This window comes from Oncorhynchus clarkii, chromosome 1 (assembly GCF_045791955.1).
Source record: "Oncorhynchus clarkii lewisi isolate Uvic-CL-2024 chromosome 1, UVic_Ocla_1.0, whole genome shotgun sequence".
Classification (NCBI taxonomy): domain Eukaryota; kingdom Metazoa; phylum Chordata; class Actinopteri; order Salmoniformes; family Salmonidae; genus Oncorhynchus; species Oncorhynchus clarkii.
Genome location: NC_092147.1, coordinates 40837731 through 40857684, shown reverse-complemented (window position 1 = coordinate 40857684; position 19954 = coordinate 40837731). Strand labels below are relative to the sequence as shown.

Below are 19954 nucleotides of genomic sequence, written 5' to 3'. Positions count from 1 at the left end.
ATCACAGTCACATATATAGGATAAGAACATACATAGCGTTTTGCAAAAAAACTATTTTCATACACATCTAAAATCTATTAATTAAAAATCAGAGAAAAAGTATATTTTACACACACATAAGCAATCATTTCTGATGAAAAGGCACAAATGTGAAAAAAATTGGTGGATATAGTATTTAGGAAATATAGTCTTCAAATATACATTTCCTTCTTGGGGAAAGGGGATATGCATTCAACTGAAATGTGTCTTCCACATTTAACCCAACCCCTCTGAATCAGAGAGGTGGGGGGGGGGGGGGGGGCTGCCATAATCGACATCCACGTCTTCAGTGAACAGTGGGTTAACTGCCTTACTCAAGGGCAGAACAACAGATTTTTACATTGTCAGCTCGGGGATTCAATCCAGCAACCTTTTGGTTACTGGCCCAACGCTCTAACCACTAGGCTACCTGCCGCCCGGGTCTTATGGTGCTCTGTAGTATGTATCACAACAGATGACAAATCACTGCCAAGTAAGACATAATTATAGTAAATCAGAATGTTTAAAGTATAACATAAGGTACTGACTCAGGGCCGTGCACGGATCTTTCAGAGAGCAGGAACTCAGAAGGAAAAAAGGGCACCCAGCGTCATGTTGGTGAACATGAAGGATTTGGCCGTGTTCTGGAGCTATGCTATTCTGAGCTGTGTTAGAGATGGTTGGAGAGGGCTGTTCCCCTGCAGAGTCTAACCATCTGAAGAGTCTAACCATCTGAAGAGGACGACCCCATGCAGATACACACTGATCCACTGCTCAGGTGAAAGACATCCCCTCCCTGTCTGTCTCACTTCCTGTAATTTGAGCCAGAGCTTTGTTTTTGTCCAGAATGAACAGTTGGTCTGTGCAAACAAGGGCAACTGTTTACATGTTAGTGATTTGATATCACTGTGTGTTTGTCACTGTGTGTGTGTGTTTCCTGATGGAGCTGTTTACACATGCCTTATGTGTATACATTGAGTAAAAGCCATGTTAAACAGGCCTTTGTGAACGTACTGTATGTGTACCTCAAATTACACAGTGTGAAGACAGATCACCATGATCCTTGTCTCATTGTCTTGCATTGTTGTGAATGAAGGCATTTCCCTTTGCCTCCTTTGTTTGACATATCGTTTACTAGAATAGGCTGTCTAATTTGGATATTTCCCAAAAGACTGGTGAAGATACTGCATGCACAACAAGCGTATACCCAGTCTTCTCTATTACTCACGTGCTCTTTCTGTGCGCTGTAGTGGTGCAGTAATGAATGGGACTGGTTAGGCCATTTTGTATCAGTCAGGGTTTTTGGGGGCCTACAGTGAAGCTCCTATAGGGTTTCATTAATGCCCCTGTCAGAAGAGCTGTGAGTATCTTCTGTCTCGGGCTAGGCCATGGTGGTCAGCGGTAGGCCTATCCTCTGCTTTAGTCAAGGGTCTTTATCCACAGTTTGACAATCCACAGGCTGGGTGGGGTGGATAGGCACAATGGATAAGCAGGGTGCCTACACGTATTAGATTTTTCAAATGTCTATTTTTATACATGAGCTACATTTTTTTTGCAATGAGTAATTCTTATGAGTCCTTTGTATCTCCATAGAAGTTTTAAATCAGACGTTTATGTGAAAAGTTTGACAACATGTCTTCTTTCATGGTCATGATGACACAAGGCTAAGCCAAAGAGTCTGGGTTATTCAGTCCAAGTGGGCCAACTATTGTGACTGCTGTTTATGTTCCTCTTTGTTCATGTAAAAAAAGTGTAGGTCACAACATTACTTTGGTACTATGTTGTTATAGGACTTGGCTTAGGTTGCTGTTTGTTGTCAATTGAAAGCAATTGCAGGCTAGGCCAACATGGTATTCTTTTTCCACAGTTGAAAAGGTGCAAATTGCATCATAAACCATACCCCTACTTGAAATTAGAACATGCAATTGGTTTTACATTTGTCCAATGAGAATCTGTCCAATGCTTTAGAACAGTGGTCCCCAAACTTTTTATAGTCCCGTACACCTTCAAACATTCAACCTCCAGCTGCGTACCCCCTCTAGCAACAGGGTCAGCACACTCTCAAATGTTGTTTTTTGCCATCATTGTAAGCCTGCCACACACACACACTATACGATAAATTTATTAAAAATAAGAATGAGTGTGAGTTTTTGTCACAACCAGGCCCGTGGGAAGTGACAAAGAGCTCTTATAGGACGGACCAGGGCACAAATAATAATATAATAATAATCAGTAATTTTGCTCTTTATTTAACCATCTTACATATAAAACCTTATTTGTTCATCAAAAATTGTGAATAACTCACCACATGTTAATGAGAATGGTGTGCTTGAAAGGATGTACATAACTCTGCAATTTTGGGTTGCATTAGAGAGAGTCTCAGTCTTAAATCATTTTCCACACACAGTCTCTGTCTGTATTTAGGTTTCATGCTAGTGAGGGCCGAGAATCCACTCTCACATAGATACGTGGTTGCAAAGGGCATCAGTGTCTTAACAGTGCGATTTGCCAAGGCAGGATACTCTGAGCACAGCCCAATCCAGAAATCTAGCAGTGGCTTCTGATTAAATTCAATTTTCACAGAACTGCTTCTTGCAATTTCGATGAGGCTCTCTTGTTCAGATATCGGTAAATGGACTGGAGGCAGGGCATGAAAGGGATAACGAATCCAGTTGTTTGTGTCATCCGGTTCGGGAAAGTACCTGCGTAATTGCTCCCCAAACTCACTCAGGTGCTTCGCTATATCACATTTGACAATTTTCCGTAAGATTGAGTTAATTTGCACGCAAAAAAAATCATACAATGATGGAAAGACCTGTGTGTTATCCTTTGTTAATGCAGACAGATACGGACGCTTTTGGAGAGTAACGGTTAATGTGATTGAATGTTAACTACTTCACTAGGTTACCTGTATTTGACATTGTGTTGTTATTTCGCTGAACACTAGATGGTTTAATTTGATTTTTGGCAGTAAAACGAGGCTACTCAGGCAGGAAAAAAAACACACCCAAATGTATGGCCCCGTTGGAAAATATAAATGGACTGTTTGAAAATGTGAAAAACATTTTTTTAAATATATTTTTTAATGTGAATCACATTTTTATTAGGGGTACCCCCGATGGCATTGCGCGTACCCTGTGCGTACCCTGTACCCCAGTTTAGGAATACCTGCTCTAGAAGTGTCATTGGTCTATATTAGCAGTTAGTCAATGAGCATACCTAACAATGGATATAAAAAAAATGCATAACATTAGCATATATACTGAACAAAAATATCAATGAGACATGCAACAATTTAAAAGATTTGACTGAGTTACAGTTAGGACCTAATATAGGGATTTCACATGACTGGGAACACAGATATGCATCTGTTGGTCACAGATACCTTAAAGAAAAGTAGGGGCGTGGATCAGAAAACCAGTCAGTATCTGGTGTGACCACCATTTGCATCATGCAGCGCGTCACATCTCCTTCGCATAGAGCTGATCAGGCTGCTGATTGTTGGCTGTGGAATGCTGTGCCACTCCTCTTCAATGGCTGTGTGAAATTGCTGGATATTGACAGGAACTGGAACACGCCATCCCAAACACGCTCAATGGGTGACATGTCTGGTGAGTATGCAGGCCATGGAAGAACTGGGACATTTTCAGCTTCCAGGAATTGTGTGCAGATCTTTGTGACATGGGCCCGTACATAATCATGCCTAAACATGAGGTGATGGCAGTGGATTAGTGGCACGACAATGGGCCTCAGGATCTCGTCATAGTATCTCTGGGCATTCAAATTGCCATAGATAAAATGTGATTGTGTTCGTTGACCGTAGCTTATGCCTGCCCATACCATAACCCCACTGCCACCATGGGGCATTCTGTTCACAACGTTGACTTCAGCAAACCGCTCGCCCACACAAGGCCATACACGTGGTCTGCGGTTGTGAGGCCGGTGGGACGTAGAGTACTGTCAAATTCTCTAAAACGACATTGGAGGTGGGTTATGGTAGATCAATTAACATTCAATTCTCTGACAACAGCTCTGGTGGACATTCCTGCAGTCAGCATGCCAATTGCACGCAACCTCAAAACTTCAGACATCTGTGGCATTATCTTGTGTGACAAAACTGCACATTTTAGAGTGGCCTTTTATTGTCCACAGCACAAGGTGTACCTGTGTAATGATCATGTTGTTTAATCAGCTTCTTGATATGCCACACCTGTCAGGTGAATGGTTTATGTTGGCAAAGGAGAAATGCTCACTAACAGGGATTTAAAAAAAATGTGTGCACAAAATTTGAGAGAAATATGCTTTTTTTTTGTGCGTATGAAACCTTTCTGGCATCTTATATTTCAGCTCATGAAAAATGGGACCAAAACTTTACTTGTTGGGTTTATATTTTTGTTCAGTGTATATGCACAGTCACATCTTGGGAGCCCAATCACATCACACAATGCTTAATACCAATCACCCTCTCTCTCAATCTCCCCCTGAAAGAGTGTAATTCACTCTGACAGATAGCACCTGACAGGTCTGCCTATTCACTTCACCAGCAACCCTGTCTCCCTCCACCACCACATTATTCAGCCTGTCATATTAACTAGTACCTGATCATGGTTCTAAGTCTTGTGATTACACACCTAGATGATCAGGACAGCGCTTCTTCAAACATGAGGTGGATGTCTTTCAATGTTTCTCTCACACCTGTCAAATGTGCTTACCTTCAGGAAGATTAGATTGTATTTTAGGGCCTGTATCAAGGATCAGGTCCTCCCTGTCCATATAATATTTTTCATCATTATATAAAAGGCAAAACTGATACTATACTTTGTATTGTAGATTTGACCACAACTAAACCCAATAAGAGATTATATTTGAATATAACAATAATTTCGTACCTTGATTACATTGATTACATGTCTATTTTTTTTATTCTTGGGAATGCTTAGGAACAGATTCCCGAGATATAATACTTTTTTTGCTGAATTTCTGTTGATCACCAGCAGAGGGCGACCATTTTGAATCCATTTTCACATTCACTCTGTTGGTAAAGCTGACAAATTGGATCATACCTCTAAAAGTAGCAGAGATCCCACTCTGGAACTTTGATACATTATTTTCAAGAATATATACTGTATAAAAAAATGCCAAATCAAAAAATAGTATATTTTCTATATTCATGTTTATATTTTAAAATGTTATTGAAATCATAATACTACTCATATTACAGAGAAAGCAGTAAAGCTTCATATGACACCATTGTTTTCTTTGTAGAACCAACAGTGCATTCGGAATGTATTCAGACTTTTTCCACATTTTGTTACGTTACTGCTTTATTCTAAAAAGGATAAAATATTTTTTTCCCCCTCATCAATCTACACACAATACCCCATAATGACAAAGCAAAAACTATTCTTTAGACATTTTTGCAAATGTATTACAAATATAAAAATGAAAATCACATTTACATAAGTATTCAGACCCTTCACTCAGTACTTTGTTGAGACACCTTTGGCAGTGATTACAGCCTCGAGTCTTCTTGGGTTTGCCAGTAGCATATCACCCTGCATACCACTGCTGGCTTTCTTCTGAAGCTAAGCAGGGTTGGTCCTGGTCAGTTCCTGGATGGGAGACCAGGTGCTGCTGGAAGTGGTGTTAGAGGGCCAGTAGGAGGCACTCTTCCCTCTGATCTAAAAAAATATCCCAATGCCCCAGGGCAGTGATTGGGGACACTTCCCTGTGTAGGGTGCCGTCTTTCGGATGGGACGTTAAACGGGTGTCCTGACTCTCTGAGGTAATTAAAAATCCCATGGCACTTATCGTAAGAGTAGGGGTGTTAAACCCGTGGTCCTGGCTAAATTCCCAATCTGGCCCTCAAACTGTCACCTAATAATCCCCAGTTTACAATTGGCTCCTTCATCCCCCTCCTCCCTGTAACTATTCCCCAGGTCGTTGCTGCAAATGAGAATGTGTTCTCAATCAACTTACCTTGTAAAATAATGGATAAATAAATAATGACACTATAAGCTTGGCACACGTGTATTTGGCAAGTCTCTCCCATTCTCATCTGCAGATCCTCTCAAGCTCTGTCAGGTTGGATGGGGAGCGTTGCTGCACAGCTATTTTCAGGTCTCTCCAGAGATGTTCAATCTGGTTCAAGTCCAGGCTCTGGCTGGGTCACTCAAGGACATTCAGAGACTTGTCCTGAAGCCACTTCTGTGTTGTCTTGGATGTGTGCATAGGTCGTTGAACAATTTGGAAGGTGAGGGCTCTGGAGCAGGTTTTCATCAAGGATCTCTTTGCTCCGTTCATCTTTCCCTCAATCCTGACTAGCCTCCCAGTCCCTGCCGCTGAAAAACATCCCCACAGCATGATGCTACCACCACCATGCTTCACCGTAGGGATGGTGCCAGGTTTCCTCCAGACATGACGCTTGGCATTCAGGCCAAAGAGTTCATTCTTGGTTTCATCAGACCAGAGAAACTTTATCTCATGGTCCAAGAGTCCTTTAGGTGCCTTTTGGCAAGCTCCAAGCGGGTTGTCATGTGCCTTTTACAGAGGAGTGGCTTCCGTCTTGCAACTCTACCATAAAAGTCTGATTGGTGGCGTGCTGCAGAGATGGTTGTCCTTCTGGAAGGTTCTCCCATCTCCACAGAGGAACTCTGGAGCTCTGTCAGAGTGACCATCGGTTTCTCGGTTACCTCCCTGACCAAGGCCCTTCTCCCCCGATTGCTTAGTTTAGCCTGGTGGCCAGCTCTAGGAAGAGTCTTAGTGGTTCCAAACATCTTCTTTTTAAGAATGATGGAGGCCACTGTGTTGTTGGGGACCTTCAATGATGCAGAAATGTTTTGGTACCCTTCCCCAGATCTGTGCCTCGACATAATCCTGTCTCAGAGCTCTATGGACAATTCCTTCGACCTCATGGCTTGTTTTTCTCTCTGACATGCACTGTCAACTGTGGGACCTTATATATACAGGTGTGTGCCTTTCCAAATCATGTCCAATCAATTGAATTTACCACAGGTGGACTCCAATAAAGTTGTAGAAAGATCTCAAGGATGATCAATGGAAACAGGATGCACCTGAGCTCAATTTCGAGTCTCATTGCAAAGGGCCTGAATACTTATGTAAATAAGGTATTTCTGTTTTATTTGTATTTTTAATACATTTGCAAAAATTCAAAAAAAACTGTTTCACTTTGTGGGTTATTATGAGTAGGTTGATGAGCAAAACATTTATTTGATCCATTTTAGAATAAGGCTGTAACGTAACAAAATGTGGAAAAGGTCAAAGGGTCTGAATACTTTCTGGATGCACTGTACATTTGAAACACTATTGAGTCTTAAAGGAAGCCTGGGTAATGCCAAAATCTCATATGCCATTTATTTCTCAATGATTATTTTAGATACAAATCTCAAATATACTGTATGCCACGTGACTGTGGCCAAGACTCATGTATGGCCTTGTGTCAATTGAGAACGGTTTACTAAATCGGTGGTTCTCAATTCTCTCCTTAGGGATCCCCAGCTGTTCAGAGCTAGCACAACTGATTCAACTTGTCAATTAGCACAACAATAACTCCTAAGGAATTTTAACAGTAAAATATGGCTTACCAGAATAGCCCTGTATTGTTCTTCAAAAGGATAGAAAAATAACTTTTGAGATTGAACAAAAGTTCTTTAGATAACCATACTCCATAAAGGTTCTATAAATAACCAATAAAAAGGGTTCTATATAGCACCTAAAACAGTTGTATAGCATAGCAGAACAAGGTTTTGCAGCTACACTACCGGTCAAAAGTTTTAGAACACCTTATCATTCAAGGGTTTTTCTTTATTTTTTACTATTTTCTACATTATAGAATAATAGTGAAGACATCACAACTATGAAATAACACATATGAAATCATGTAGTAACCAAAAAAGTGTTAAACAAATCAAAATATATTTCATATTTGAGATTCTTCAAATAGCCACCCTTTGCCTTGATGACAGCTTTGCACACTCTTGGCATTCTATCAACCAGCTTCACCTGGAATGCTTTTCCAACAGTCTTGAAGGAGTTCCGACATATGCTGAGCAGTTGTTGGCTGCTTTTTCTTCACTCCACGGTCAGACTCATCCCAAAACATCTAAATTTGGTTGAGGTCTGGGGATTGTGGAGGCCAGGTCATCTGATGCAGCACTCTCCTTCTTGATCAAATAGCCCTTACACAGCCTGGAGGTGTTTTGGGTCATTGTCCTGTTGAAAAACAAGTGATAGTCCCACTAAGGCCAGACCAGATGGGATGGCGTATCGCTGCAGAATGCTGTGGTAGCCATGCTGGTTAAGTGTGCCTTGAATTCTAAATAAATCACAGACAGTGTCACCAGCAAAGTATCCCCATACCATAACACCTCCTCCATGCTTTACGGTGGGAAATACGCATGTGGAGATCATCCGTTCACCCACACCGCACCTCACAGAGACACAGCTGTTGGAACCAAAAATCTCCAATTTGGACTGCAGACCAACATTGCTCATGTTTCTTGGCCCAAGCAAGTCTTTTCTTATTATTTGTGTCTTTCAGTAGTGGTTTCTTTGCAGCAATTTGACCATGAAGGCCTGATTCACGTGTCCTCTAAACAGTTGATGTTGAGATGTGTCTGTTACTTGAACTCTGTGAAGCATTTATTTGGGCTGCAATTTCTGAGGCTGGTAACTCAAATAAACTTATCCTCTGCAGCAGAGGTAACTCTGGGTTTTTCATTCCTGTGGCGGTCCTCATGAGAGCCAGTATCAGAAAAGGGTTCTTAATAGCACCAGACAGGTTCTATTCAGAACCTTTTGAGCATCAAATCAAATCAAATTTTTATTGGTCGAAATGCTTGTGCTTCTAATTCCGACAGTGTAGCAATATCTAACAAGTAATATCTAAGAAATACCTAATACACACAAATCTAAGTAAAGGAATGGAATAAGAATATATACATAAATATGTTGGTAAATGAATGCACTTAAAATGTATGCACTCACTACTGTAAGTCTCTCTGGATAAGAGCTTCTGCTAAATGACTCAAATGTCAAATGTAATGGTTCTTTATAAAACTTTAAGAAAAAGTTTTTTTATAAACAATACAAAACATACACATACAAACACAAACATGAACAACATCACCCTGCCCAGCCCCAGACCCACCTGCTCATACCCCCATCTCCAGCATCACTCTCTGCCACATGGCCTCAAACTGCACCATTTTGTTTCTCTCCATAGCCCACACACTGTCAACATTTAGATAATAAAGCATTTGACCTTTCCATTGTGTTAACGACGGAGGATTGGTTGATTTCCAGTTTGTACGTTTTTTTCAAGATGATTGACAAGAAAAGTATGGTCCAACCCATCGGGTATCTCACTGCACCCTCATATGCCATGTCTTGAAATATGCTGATAGGCGGGTTAAAAGTACATTTACATTGTAATACGTCTGACAGCCAACATTCTAACTCCGCCCATAACGTTTGGACTTTACAGCATTCCCAGAAGGTATGGATTATTGAGTCATTGTTCATTTTACACTTAAGACATACCATTTTGCTGTAGGTTTTATATTTAAAAAAATCTATACATTAGTTCATAGTGGATTATACGTACATTCTATGCCTTTAGATTTTCATGTGGACCAACGTATCTGTGAATTCTAAAAAGCTATCCAAGGATTGTTCCATAGCGTTGGTATGTAGGGAGTGATAGTGATTCTTCCATGTTGTTCTAATGTTCTTAATTATGAAGTTGTTAATGTTCTTTGCTCCATCCTTTGAAAACAGACACGTGAAAATATGTTATGTAGCATGCACCTCTACATTATGAACCCATTGTTCCTCTTTACTGCATTTAACTATGCATCGCAAGTAAAAGCCTTGGGTGGCGAGTTAATACAATTTCAAGTCTGGAAGGTTAAAACCACCCTCAGACTTAGGAAGATGTAAAACGCTCCTTTTTATTCTATGAGTTTTATTAGCAATATAAAGTTTGTTATGACCGAGTATACTTTTTTAAAGAATATGTTCGGTGGGGTAATTGGTATTACTGAGAATAACTATAAAAACTTTGGGAGCCATGCCATTCTGAAAAGGTTTATTCTACCTTTAAGATTTATGGGAAGATTGTTCCATTTAATTAGAACTGCTTTCATATTGTTAAGGAACGTGATAAAGTTATCTTTATATATTTGTTTGTCACTTATTAAGCATCCTATGTATTTAAAAAAAAATGTGGTCCACTTAAAGGATTGCTGTATAATTATTATTTAAATGTTTCTTTTGCCATTATTTCCTTTTTTCCCACATTAATTTTAGATTCTGATATTTTATTGTATTCAGAAAATATTTGTTTTCAAGGGGGGCATTGAGCTTTCAAAATTGGTCAGGCATATCAGGAGATCATCTGCAAATACGTTTAGTTTATATTCATGTTTACCAATACTAATACCTGTCTAATTCTTTCTGCAAGCAGTTAAATTGACAGTGCAAACAGGAGGGGGAAAGAGGACATCCCTGTCTTGTGCCTCTTTCTAAATCAATTTCATCAGATAATGTATTATTTGTGTATATCTTTGCTTTAGGACATTTATATAATATTTGTATTACATGTATTATTTCAGCTGGAAAGTTGAAAACTTCCAAAGTTGTGAATAGAAAATACCATTTAAGATGGTCGAAAGTCTGATCAACCTATATCTTGTTTTGTTGCGTATTGTATTAAACTAAAACATGTGTCTATTTTTAATAAACCCTGTTTGATTGATATGTATCAAGAGTGATAAGACTTTTGCTATTCTATTGCTTATGAGCTTTGTCATTATTTTATTGTCACAATGTATTAAACTCATGAGTCTGTAATCAGCAGGGGACTCCAGATTTACCTGATTTTAATATAACTGAAATAACTGTTTGATACATGGAACTAGGAAGCACTGAATTGAGTGAGGTGTTTTGTCATTTGTGTAAATAGGGGAGCTACTTTGTCCTAAAATGTTAAATATTATTCTATGGGAAAGCCGTTCATTCCTGGTGCTTCTCTCCGTACGAATGTTTTAACAGTGTCTAATATTTATTCAGTCATCTCTGTTTTTATTGAATATTTTGTCTGCTGATAATTGATTCAAGGTTGTTGAGTCTAAGAAGGCTGTAGGATCAGTCCATCTGTTGTTTAATTCAGATTTATATCGATTGTAATTATATATATTATTATATTATATAATACCAAAAAGGTATCTGCTATGGTTACAAGCCAAAGAACTCTTATATATAACTTTTTGTTTTTAGTATTTATGTAACCTATGCCATCCTAGCACGTTTTGAACTTGCCTCTTTGTTTGTTAGTACATAGAGATGGAGAGGAAATGGGTCGGTGGAGAAGAGGAGAAGAGGTTATGTTTCATTGTTTTTTGGCTTTTGGTTGTACAACAATTTGAAATATTTGTGAAATATCTGGTAGGATTTGTAGGACGTGATTTGATACGTTGTTTGGTGCTGTGTTGTTTATGCTTGCTAAGTATTGTAGCTACCTATGGTCAGTCTAAAATGAGACCAAGAGAAAGATTTCCATCTCACATCATAGTATTTGTATACTGCAAATGGAGAGAAAGACTTTGTTGTTAGGCGTAATCAGCTTTTTAGCACCCTACAACAATAAGGTGAGACTACAAATATACTAAAGTCAGGAATAAGAAACACAGTATTTTTATCTATTTCAGGTGCGTCATCTCCTAGCCGAAATGATCAAAGCATGTTAACAACATACATACTTAATTTGTCAGATATGTTTAAAGGCCCGATGCAGCCATTTTTGTATCAATATTACAACTTTTCATGGTAACAATGAAGTACCTTACTGTAATAGTTTTCCAAAAAACTAAAATAGTTTTTAGATTTTTTTTTTTCTCAAGCAATAATTTTTCTAGGACTGTCTGGGAGTGGTCTGACTGGGGAGGGGAAAACTGAAAACTAGCTGTTATTGGCAAAGTTTTTGAACTCTCTTTGTTATTGGTCTATTATCCAATTTATCGACTGGTGATGTCAACAGGCAAGCCAAAACTCCCGCCCATGCAAACCTTCTGATTACAAGGAACTGTGTAGATTGTACTTTCAACCAGCAAGTATGAGGAAATAACACTGACCAACTTTTTTCACACTTTTAGAGTGTTAGTTTTCAGATGTTTTACAATATGAAACAAAACACAGAAAAAATGTGTTTTTTAATGCACTGGGCCTTTAACTAGAACATTTCCACCAAATCATCACTAGAATACTTAATAATTTTCACTTTGAGTTTTCTGTAAATGTAGTATGTAATATGAGGGCTCTATTGTACTTATTGCTCACGTTCATGCCTTATGTGTCTTTTCTATTATTTTCTCTTTTTAGGTGGAAGTTTCTATTATGTGCCTAGGTGTGTCCAACTCCCCTCTCTGAGGAAAAGGTATCAAAGGTCTCTATACCATCAACCACAAGCAGAAGCTTCTGAAGGACTCTGGGACATCCAATCTCTGACCTCCATACTGTAACAGTCCACAGATCCCTGAGTAGATAAAGCCGCCACGCCATTGGACGAGGACAGTCACACTAAAGGAGCCAGATGGCACTGCTAGCCAATCAGCTGATGGATTCAGCCAGGGTTGTGAGTGGCATAAATGGAAGGGTGGACATCTTCCCACAGTTCCTGAGGGTACAGAACCAGGGTCACATGACCCAGGTCAATAGCACCCAGGAAGACACGCGCAAGAACAGGAAGTACCCGTGCCAACTGTGTGGCAAGCGCTTCCGCTTTAACAGCATCCTGTCGCTGCACATGCGCACGCACACAGGCGAGAAGCCCTTTAAATGCCCTTACTGTGACCATCGGGCAGCACAGAAGGGCAACCTCAAGATCCACCTGCGCACTCACAAGCAGGGCAACCTTGGGAAAGGTCGTGGCCGGATCAGAGAAGAGAACAGACTGCTCCATGAGCTGGAGGAGAGGGCCATCCTGAGGGACAGGCACATCAGGGATGGTCTAGGTGGTCTGCCCCAGCCACCACGACCCCACATAGCCCAGCCCCAGCAACCCAAGCCTGCCTCTACCACCACCCAGCTCCCCTTGACCTTCACAGGTTCTGGCCCTGTAGAGACTCTATCACTGCGATCCACTTCCCCCAAGATGACCATCACAGGCCAGGAGGATCACACCCAGGCCCAGCCTTCTGCAGGCTTCCGTTGCTCCTTCTGCAAGGGCAAGTTCAGGAAGCAGCAGGAGCTAGAGCGCCACATCCGGATCCTCCACAAGCCCTACAAGTGCACCCTGTGTGAGTTCGCCACCTCCCATGAGGAGGAGCTCATTAGCCATGTGGAGACGACCCACATCGCCTCCGAGTCGGCCCAGACTCAGAGGCCCGCGCTGGGCAGCGGTCGGGGCGTGAAGCACCCTGGTGGGGAGTTCCCCTGCGAGGTGTGCGGTCAGACCTTCAGTCAGGCCTGGTTCCTCAAGGGACACATGCGTAAGCACAAGGACTCGTTCGAGCACTGCTGCCAGATCTGCAGCCGGCGATTCAAAGAACCCTGGTTCCTCAAGAACCACATGAAGGTCCACCTCAACAAGCTGGCTGCTAAGAACAAGCAGCTCCCTGCTGACCAGGGGGTATCTGTCAGCATGACTAGTGTAGCCCAGGATGCCCACTACATCCACCTCTACTCCCAGTACATCTCAAGCCTCAACAGCAGGTTCCTCTCCGCTGAGAGAGCGGGCCATTCAGAGTTCCAGCAGATCTTCGCCACAACTGGCATTGGGATGAAGGTGAAAGAGATGCTGGGTAGGATGCTGGCACCAGGACATGATTCAATGACTGAGGGGGAGAATAATCGCTCTTTGTTGGGCTTGAATAATCTGGTGCCTCCTCTGACTGCCAGCAGCAGGGAGTATCAACTACAGGCTTCTGCCAACAAGGGAGACAACCTCAATAGCTACCTAGGCTGGCAGGTCATGGCACCAGGACCGGCTGTAGATGAGGGAGACCTATACACAGCTAAAGAACAGCAGCGGGCCTTCCTGGCTAAGCGGAGGGTGTCATTAGATGAGCGACAAGCGTCTGTGAGCGACCCAGAGAACCAGGCTATTAGTAGGCCTAGCAGCCCAGGACTGAGCCATGTCTTGCAGGGGAGCCTCATAGGACCATGCTTCTCTCAGACTGGCAGTACCCAGGATGACAGCAGCCTCCCCTCCTCCCCAGTCTCAGGTACAAAACCGTCTTTCCTTACTTAGTGGTTGCAGATGGTTTAAGACATTGTTGTTTCAGTTTTTCTAAATGATTTGATATAGGTCTATTTATGCATTCTGTATTCTATGGTCAATATTTTACAGTAACTGACATATCCTCAGTTCCAGGGTCAAGGTCAAATAGATTACCAGCATATGGTGACTTCAATGGGCACACTTATATGGAGAGGATGTTTGAGAACTTCCATAAATCGGCCATATGTTCCAAATGTATACCATTTGCTATCCCTCCCATCATGCATAGACTAGAATGGAACACAACTGCACTGTTCCATTAGGAGATAAAACTATGCCTTTGGCTAAACTTCACTAATCTATTCAGGTGAACTTGTCTTGAAGCACAGGGTCAGTACAGCAGCATATCCATACAAAAAAATATAATCAGTAATAATAAGGACTTTCTTTGCTTATTAACTTTAATGTTGTCATGTCGAATGCTAGAGATAATTAGCCTCTGCTATTTTATATCAGTCCAATTCCAACCCCTTGCCTTTCCTACGGGGCACAATATGTTAATGCATGCCATCTGGTGTTTTTAATGATTTGATATATACCACCTGGTGATTTTTATGATTTGATATACCACATGGTATTTTTATTGATAGTCTTCTGTTCCACCTGGTGATTTTGATGATTTGACTCCCTGGGTGCATGCTTTTCTTGTCATGGCATCCTGTTAACACATTGTCTGCATTCTAGCTGCAGCTCTAGTATTTTCACATAAAAATATACGCTTCCTCATGTCCTCCTTAGCTTAGAATTCTGGATCTATTACAGACCTGGGTTCAAATGCTATTTGAAATTCTTTCAAATACTTTAGCTGTTTTCGATTGAGCTCGCGTGTTGCAATGGAACCAATAGAAACGTCCCCAAAGTGCAAACTACCACCAGGCACCTGAGCACTCTAGGTAGACTAAAGCAAACACGCAAACTATTGGAAATGTTTCAAATAGTCTTTGAACCCAGGTTTGATCTTCTAGCAGGGTTGGTGAGAGTCAGTGTCTCTGACACGGTTTTGGGGGATTTGATCCACTGTTTCCCCAAATGAAGGCCGCGAAACAGAGATAAATGGATCAGGTCTAATCTTGTTAAATGTTTTGTTGACATATTGTCTACTTATACTTGTATGCACATGTAAATACCAGCATTTTAAGGGTAATCCTGCCACAGCCCTTTACAAAACAGCTACAATCTATGGTATTTTCAGCTTCTCCTGCTTCCCCAGTCCCCAGCCAATACTACAGTCCTATGTTTGTAAAAGCTAGCTGAGAATGAATCGGAGGAAGTCTGGGCTGCCACGTTCGGTATCAGAGTGTAATTTGAGTCGATATTAAGCATGGAAACTAATTCATTTTAAAGGTCAGGCGTCAGTGCTTCTTTAAATGATGGATCCCGGCTCGCCTCTCCTCATCTTGTTCCCCTAGTTCCTGTGTAATGGAGGACTCACTCAGGGGCTTAAGGACTGCATTGTTTTGCTCTGACAATATATCCCCGAGACCTCTGCAGCTGCTCCCCATGCTCACAATGACAGACTAATTAACACAATCACACACTGCTGGCCCCGGCTCAACACGCAGGTCTGCTGCGGGACAGATAGGTAAATCCTACACATATGGAGAACATACAGGCACTAAGTGCAAGTCTTGATGAGGGGCTTTAGGAATGGGATAAGTTTGCTGCGCCTGCTAACTGATCGAGTGTGTCTCGATGGGCTGGAGTATTACAGTGGCTGGAGGAGTTCTAATTCAGGAGATGTTGAGGAATTATCATTGTTGCCAGATGTTTCAGCTTGAGACACATTGATTAGGCCTGAATAAGTGGCCGTTTTATTCCTAACCAAAATGTCTGTAGTCATGAAGTTATACTGATGTTTCCAATATGGATAGCGGATACAGTTGTCAGAGTTAACGACTGCTTTACTAGATACAGTAGATGCAGATAAAGTTGTCCAAATACAGTAGTGATACAAGTGTCAACATGTTAGATTATGGTCTGTTTACTCATATGGATACTAGCTAGTGTTGAGAATGGTGTTCTTAAAATCTAATCAAGACAGATGAAATACTCTAATTCTAATCTTAGATTGTGAATAATGACTCGTTTAAAAAAATATAAACTAATGGGAGTGCTTTAGAGGCCCCTGACCTACATCAGAGCGTCTGGATTTGAATTGGGAACATAAACATGCCTGAAATCCTCTGACAGTTATTCATTAGTCCTATTCAAACTCTTAACCCGAAGGTCAATGTGCATGTAATGATTTCGTCCTCACTGAGTCTTTGTTCCTTTCCCCGGCCTTCACGCTACTTCTACTGTATACATGTTAACACGTTACGAGTGGTTACAGAGAGACAAGGATGTTTAGGGGGATAGAAATCAGTGCAACTGTATTTAATCGTTCTAACTTCTAGTTCCATCTGATGATGCTTAAAGGGATAGTTCAGAAAAAACATCTACATTTGTAATTTCGCTGAACAATCCCTTTAAATGTGTACCATAGCTGTTTTTTTTAAATGCACAAACTGGGCCTATACAAGTAGATTTGAACACTACTGATTTCTGATTTGTAAACCGGATTACCTTTTGGCTTGACTTCCCATTCTCACTTCTGTCCCTTAATCCTCTTTTTAATTATTATTGCAGATAAGAGGTATGAGGCTCAAATGAAGCTCAAAATGCTTGTTTTCCTAGACGCTGATAAAAAGATTTACCGTGGGAGTTGTGAACACCTGCCTTGAAATATTGTTCTACGTCTCCTGAATGCCATTTGGCTTAATTGACTTGGAAACGTCCCAAATGCGTCATTGACAATGTGGTCTAATTAATATTAATAATATATGCTATTATAAACATCAAAGAACATCTGGTGCACTTATTTTCTCCCCAGCAGTCTTGTGTCTCTTCCTCTCAGATGGTTTCATCTTAAAGCAAACCACCAAGGTTTATTCATTTAGGTGTTTTAGTTTATACTGCATGTATACTTTTATAATAGAACAATAATGCGTGTGCGCACGTGTGTGTGTGTGTGTGTGTGTGTGTGTGTGTGTGTGTGTGTGTGTGTGTGTGTGTGTGTGTGTGTGCATGTGTGTCTGTATACATGGGGGGTGAATACATTGAATAAAGAATGCATTTCCATATGAAATGAATCACTTTCCCCACCAGCTGGATGCTTTGCCACAGCACATTATTTGAGTTCTTATTTTGCATTTCTAATCGCAGGCTGTATAACTCATATGCACCACTTCATTGTATGATCCTCTGTGTTAGGTGAGAGAGGCAGGGCCCTGTAATGATACAGTAATTGGAGTTTGGTTGATCAATCGAAGCGCTAAAATTACTCTCACACATAATGTGGGCCTCAGCAGTGTAAGTAAATCTAAAACTGATTAAGTTAGCATGAACAACACAATTACAAAGATGGCACCCGTCCAAAGACAAGAGAAAAGGGGAGAGTCGGGTGTTCAGTCTTTGTTTGGTTTTGCTGCTCTGGGGGGTATTAGCGAGCAAATGTGTTTATGAAAGAGACAGTGGCCAAAGATAAGGTCACATATGTCTGTGTTCTGCGTTTTAGGCCTGCTGGTAATTTCATGGTAAAGTTTTTTATTTATTTTTATCCGCAACAAGCCAGCTTGGTGAAAATACACTACTGGTGTGAAAATGTGCATATTTTCATCATGCAAATGTTTTAATATTTGCATGAAAATCTGTCACCAATTGGATAGAAACCTAGCTAGTGTGTCTGTCTGTCTGAAAGACTGCCGTTAAGCAGTAGGAGTTTTTTTTGTTACTGGACCCACTGGGCAAAAACTGGTTATCGTTATTTCCACTTTATTTCAACCAAAATGTTCAATGTGAGGACATTGAATCAACTTGGAAAACTGATTGGATTTGCAAAAAGCCTTCAAGGTAAGGGAATTTTTACCTAAATCGAATAACGTGGTAACATTTTTTGTTATTCACGTTAGTTGACAACTCAATCTAGTGTAAATCAAAACTATACGTTGAACTGACGTCTGTGCCCAGTGGGGAGACAATGGGTGTGGTGTTTCTGAGGAGGCTCCTTGCCTGCTCACTGTCCTGGCTGGACACACACACACACACACACACACACACACACACACACACACACACACACACACACACACACACACATAGTGTGTAGTTGACTGTGTGTAGTTCAGGGTCATTCATATGTGACTAGCAGTGCTTTCTACCTCATTATTAGTGTGGGGCTTTATGATCTGCTCCATTCAATTCATTTATATTCCTCTCTCCTCTAGCTATATTATGTCATTTAAAATTCTAATATTTAAAGAAAGGCTCTTTAAAAATTAAATAATTTATCATTAAATGATGGATGGTGTTAGTATTAAAGTTGGAGACAGCATAACAAACAACTCTAGATCATTAGAGATTGACCTCAGGGAGAAATTCCTCAGGGTTAGGTCTGATCTGGGGTTGTTATAAAATGTATATTTCAGCCAAGGGGAAGGAATCATTGTTGTAAGTCAGATATTAGTCCCTTAAAGAAGAACAATAAGGCATCAATATGCATAGAATTAAATGAACAGCGCTGGGCTTTATCTCGCCATCCCAGACGCCACATCCCTAAAAGACACAGTATAATATATGACCTGACCTTCAAATGCCAGGAGAGTGTTAGACAATAAACTGCCAATATTTGTGGCTTAATGGCGGCGGATGACTTTTACAGTAATTGGAATGGCACCGAAACAGCTGGGCTGCTTAAAGACAGAGGAATTGAAGCCGTGTGTCTCAAATGGCATACTACGCTCTATATACAGCACGACTTTTGACCAGAGCCCTGGCCAAAAGTAGTGCACTATATAGGGGATGTGGTGCCATTTGGGACACAGACAAGGATCTCTAAGACAAGCACAAACTCAAAATTGTGGAAGTTTATGTAACCCTATAGGATAGGCTGTTATTACACAGCTCAACCTAACATGACACATGGTGGGAAATGTTCATGTATACAGAGTCCATATTAGGACAGGTACACAAATGACTTTAACACAAGCTTCATGGACATGTGACTTTGTCCTAATATGAACATCGTACAGGTGAGACGTCAATCCAAGTTGCTCACCAAGTTCATGGGGAAAAGCCAATAATATAATTTTCCTCACTCTGCAAAAATGAACTCAACCAAACAATGTTCACAGAAAGAAACAAAATTGAACTCCACTGAAATGATCTCTCGTTGCAGAGAAAGAATGTTCTTTTTGACTTGGAATCCCAGTTGGTTGCTTTCGATAGAATGGGGCCCTCTGTCTGCAACATGTGCACCTCTTTCATTTAGAAGATAGCTACTACAGTATGTCATTATAAAGAATCTTATTTGCTGCTAACATCTTTGAGTATATTCAATGCGTATGGTGCTCTGCACTCCATACTGTGCGATGATGCATCGCTTGGGCTGAAAGCTGATTACAAGCCTGATTTACTGCAGAGCACAACTTAAATCATTCAACTCAGTATTGTGTGGCGCTGCACACATGGTTCATGTTCAGAAATGTCGACTATATTTACACACACATTACCCAAGTTCAAAGAGATGATCCAATCGCTCAGGTTCTTTAGGTTGTTTTTTACTCTGCCAATGATTTAGTTGTACAAGTCAGACAATTG

General features: G+C 40.8%; 1 pseudogene; it reads left to right on the top strand.

Moving 5' to 3' along the window:
- Positions 1-3613: 3613 nt before the first annotated feature.
- LOC139393686 (zinc finger protein 536-like) lies at positions 3614-17040 on the top strand (annotated as a pseudogene).
- Positions 17041-19954: the final 2914 nt, after the last annotated feature.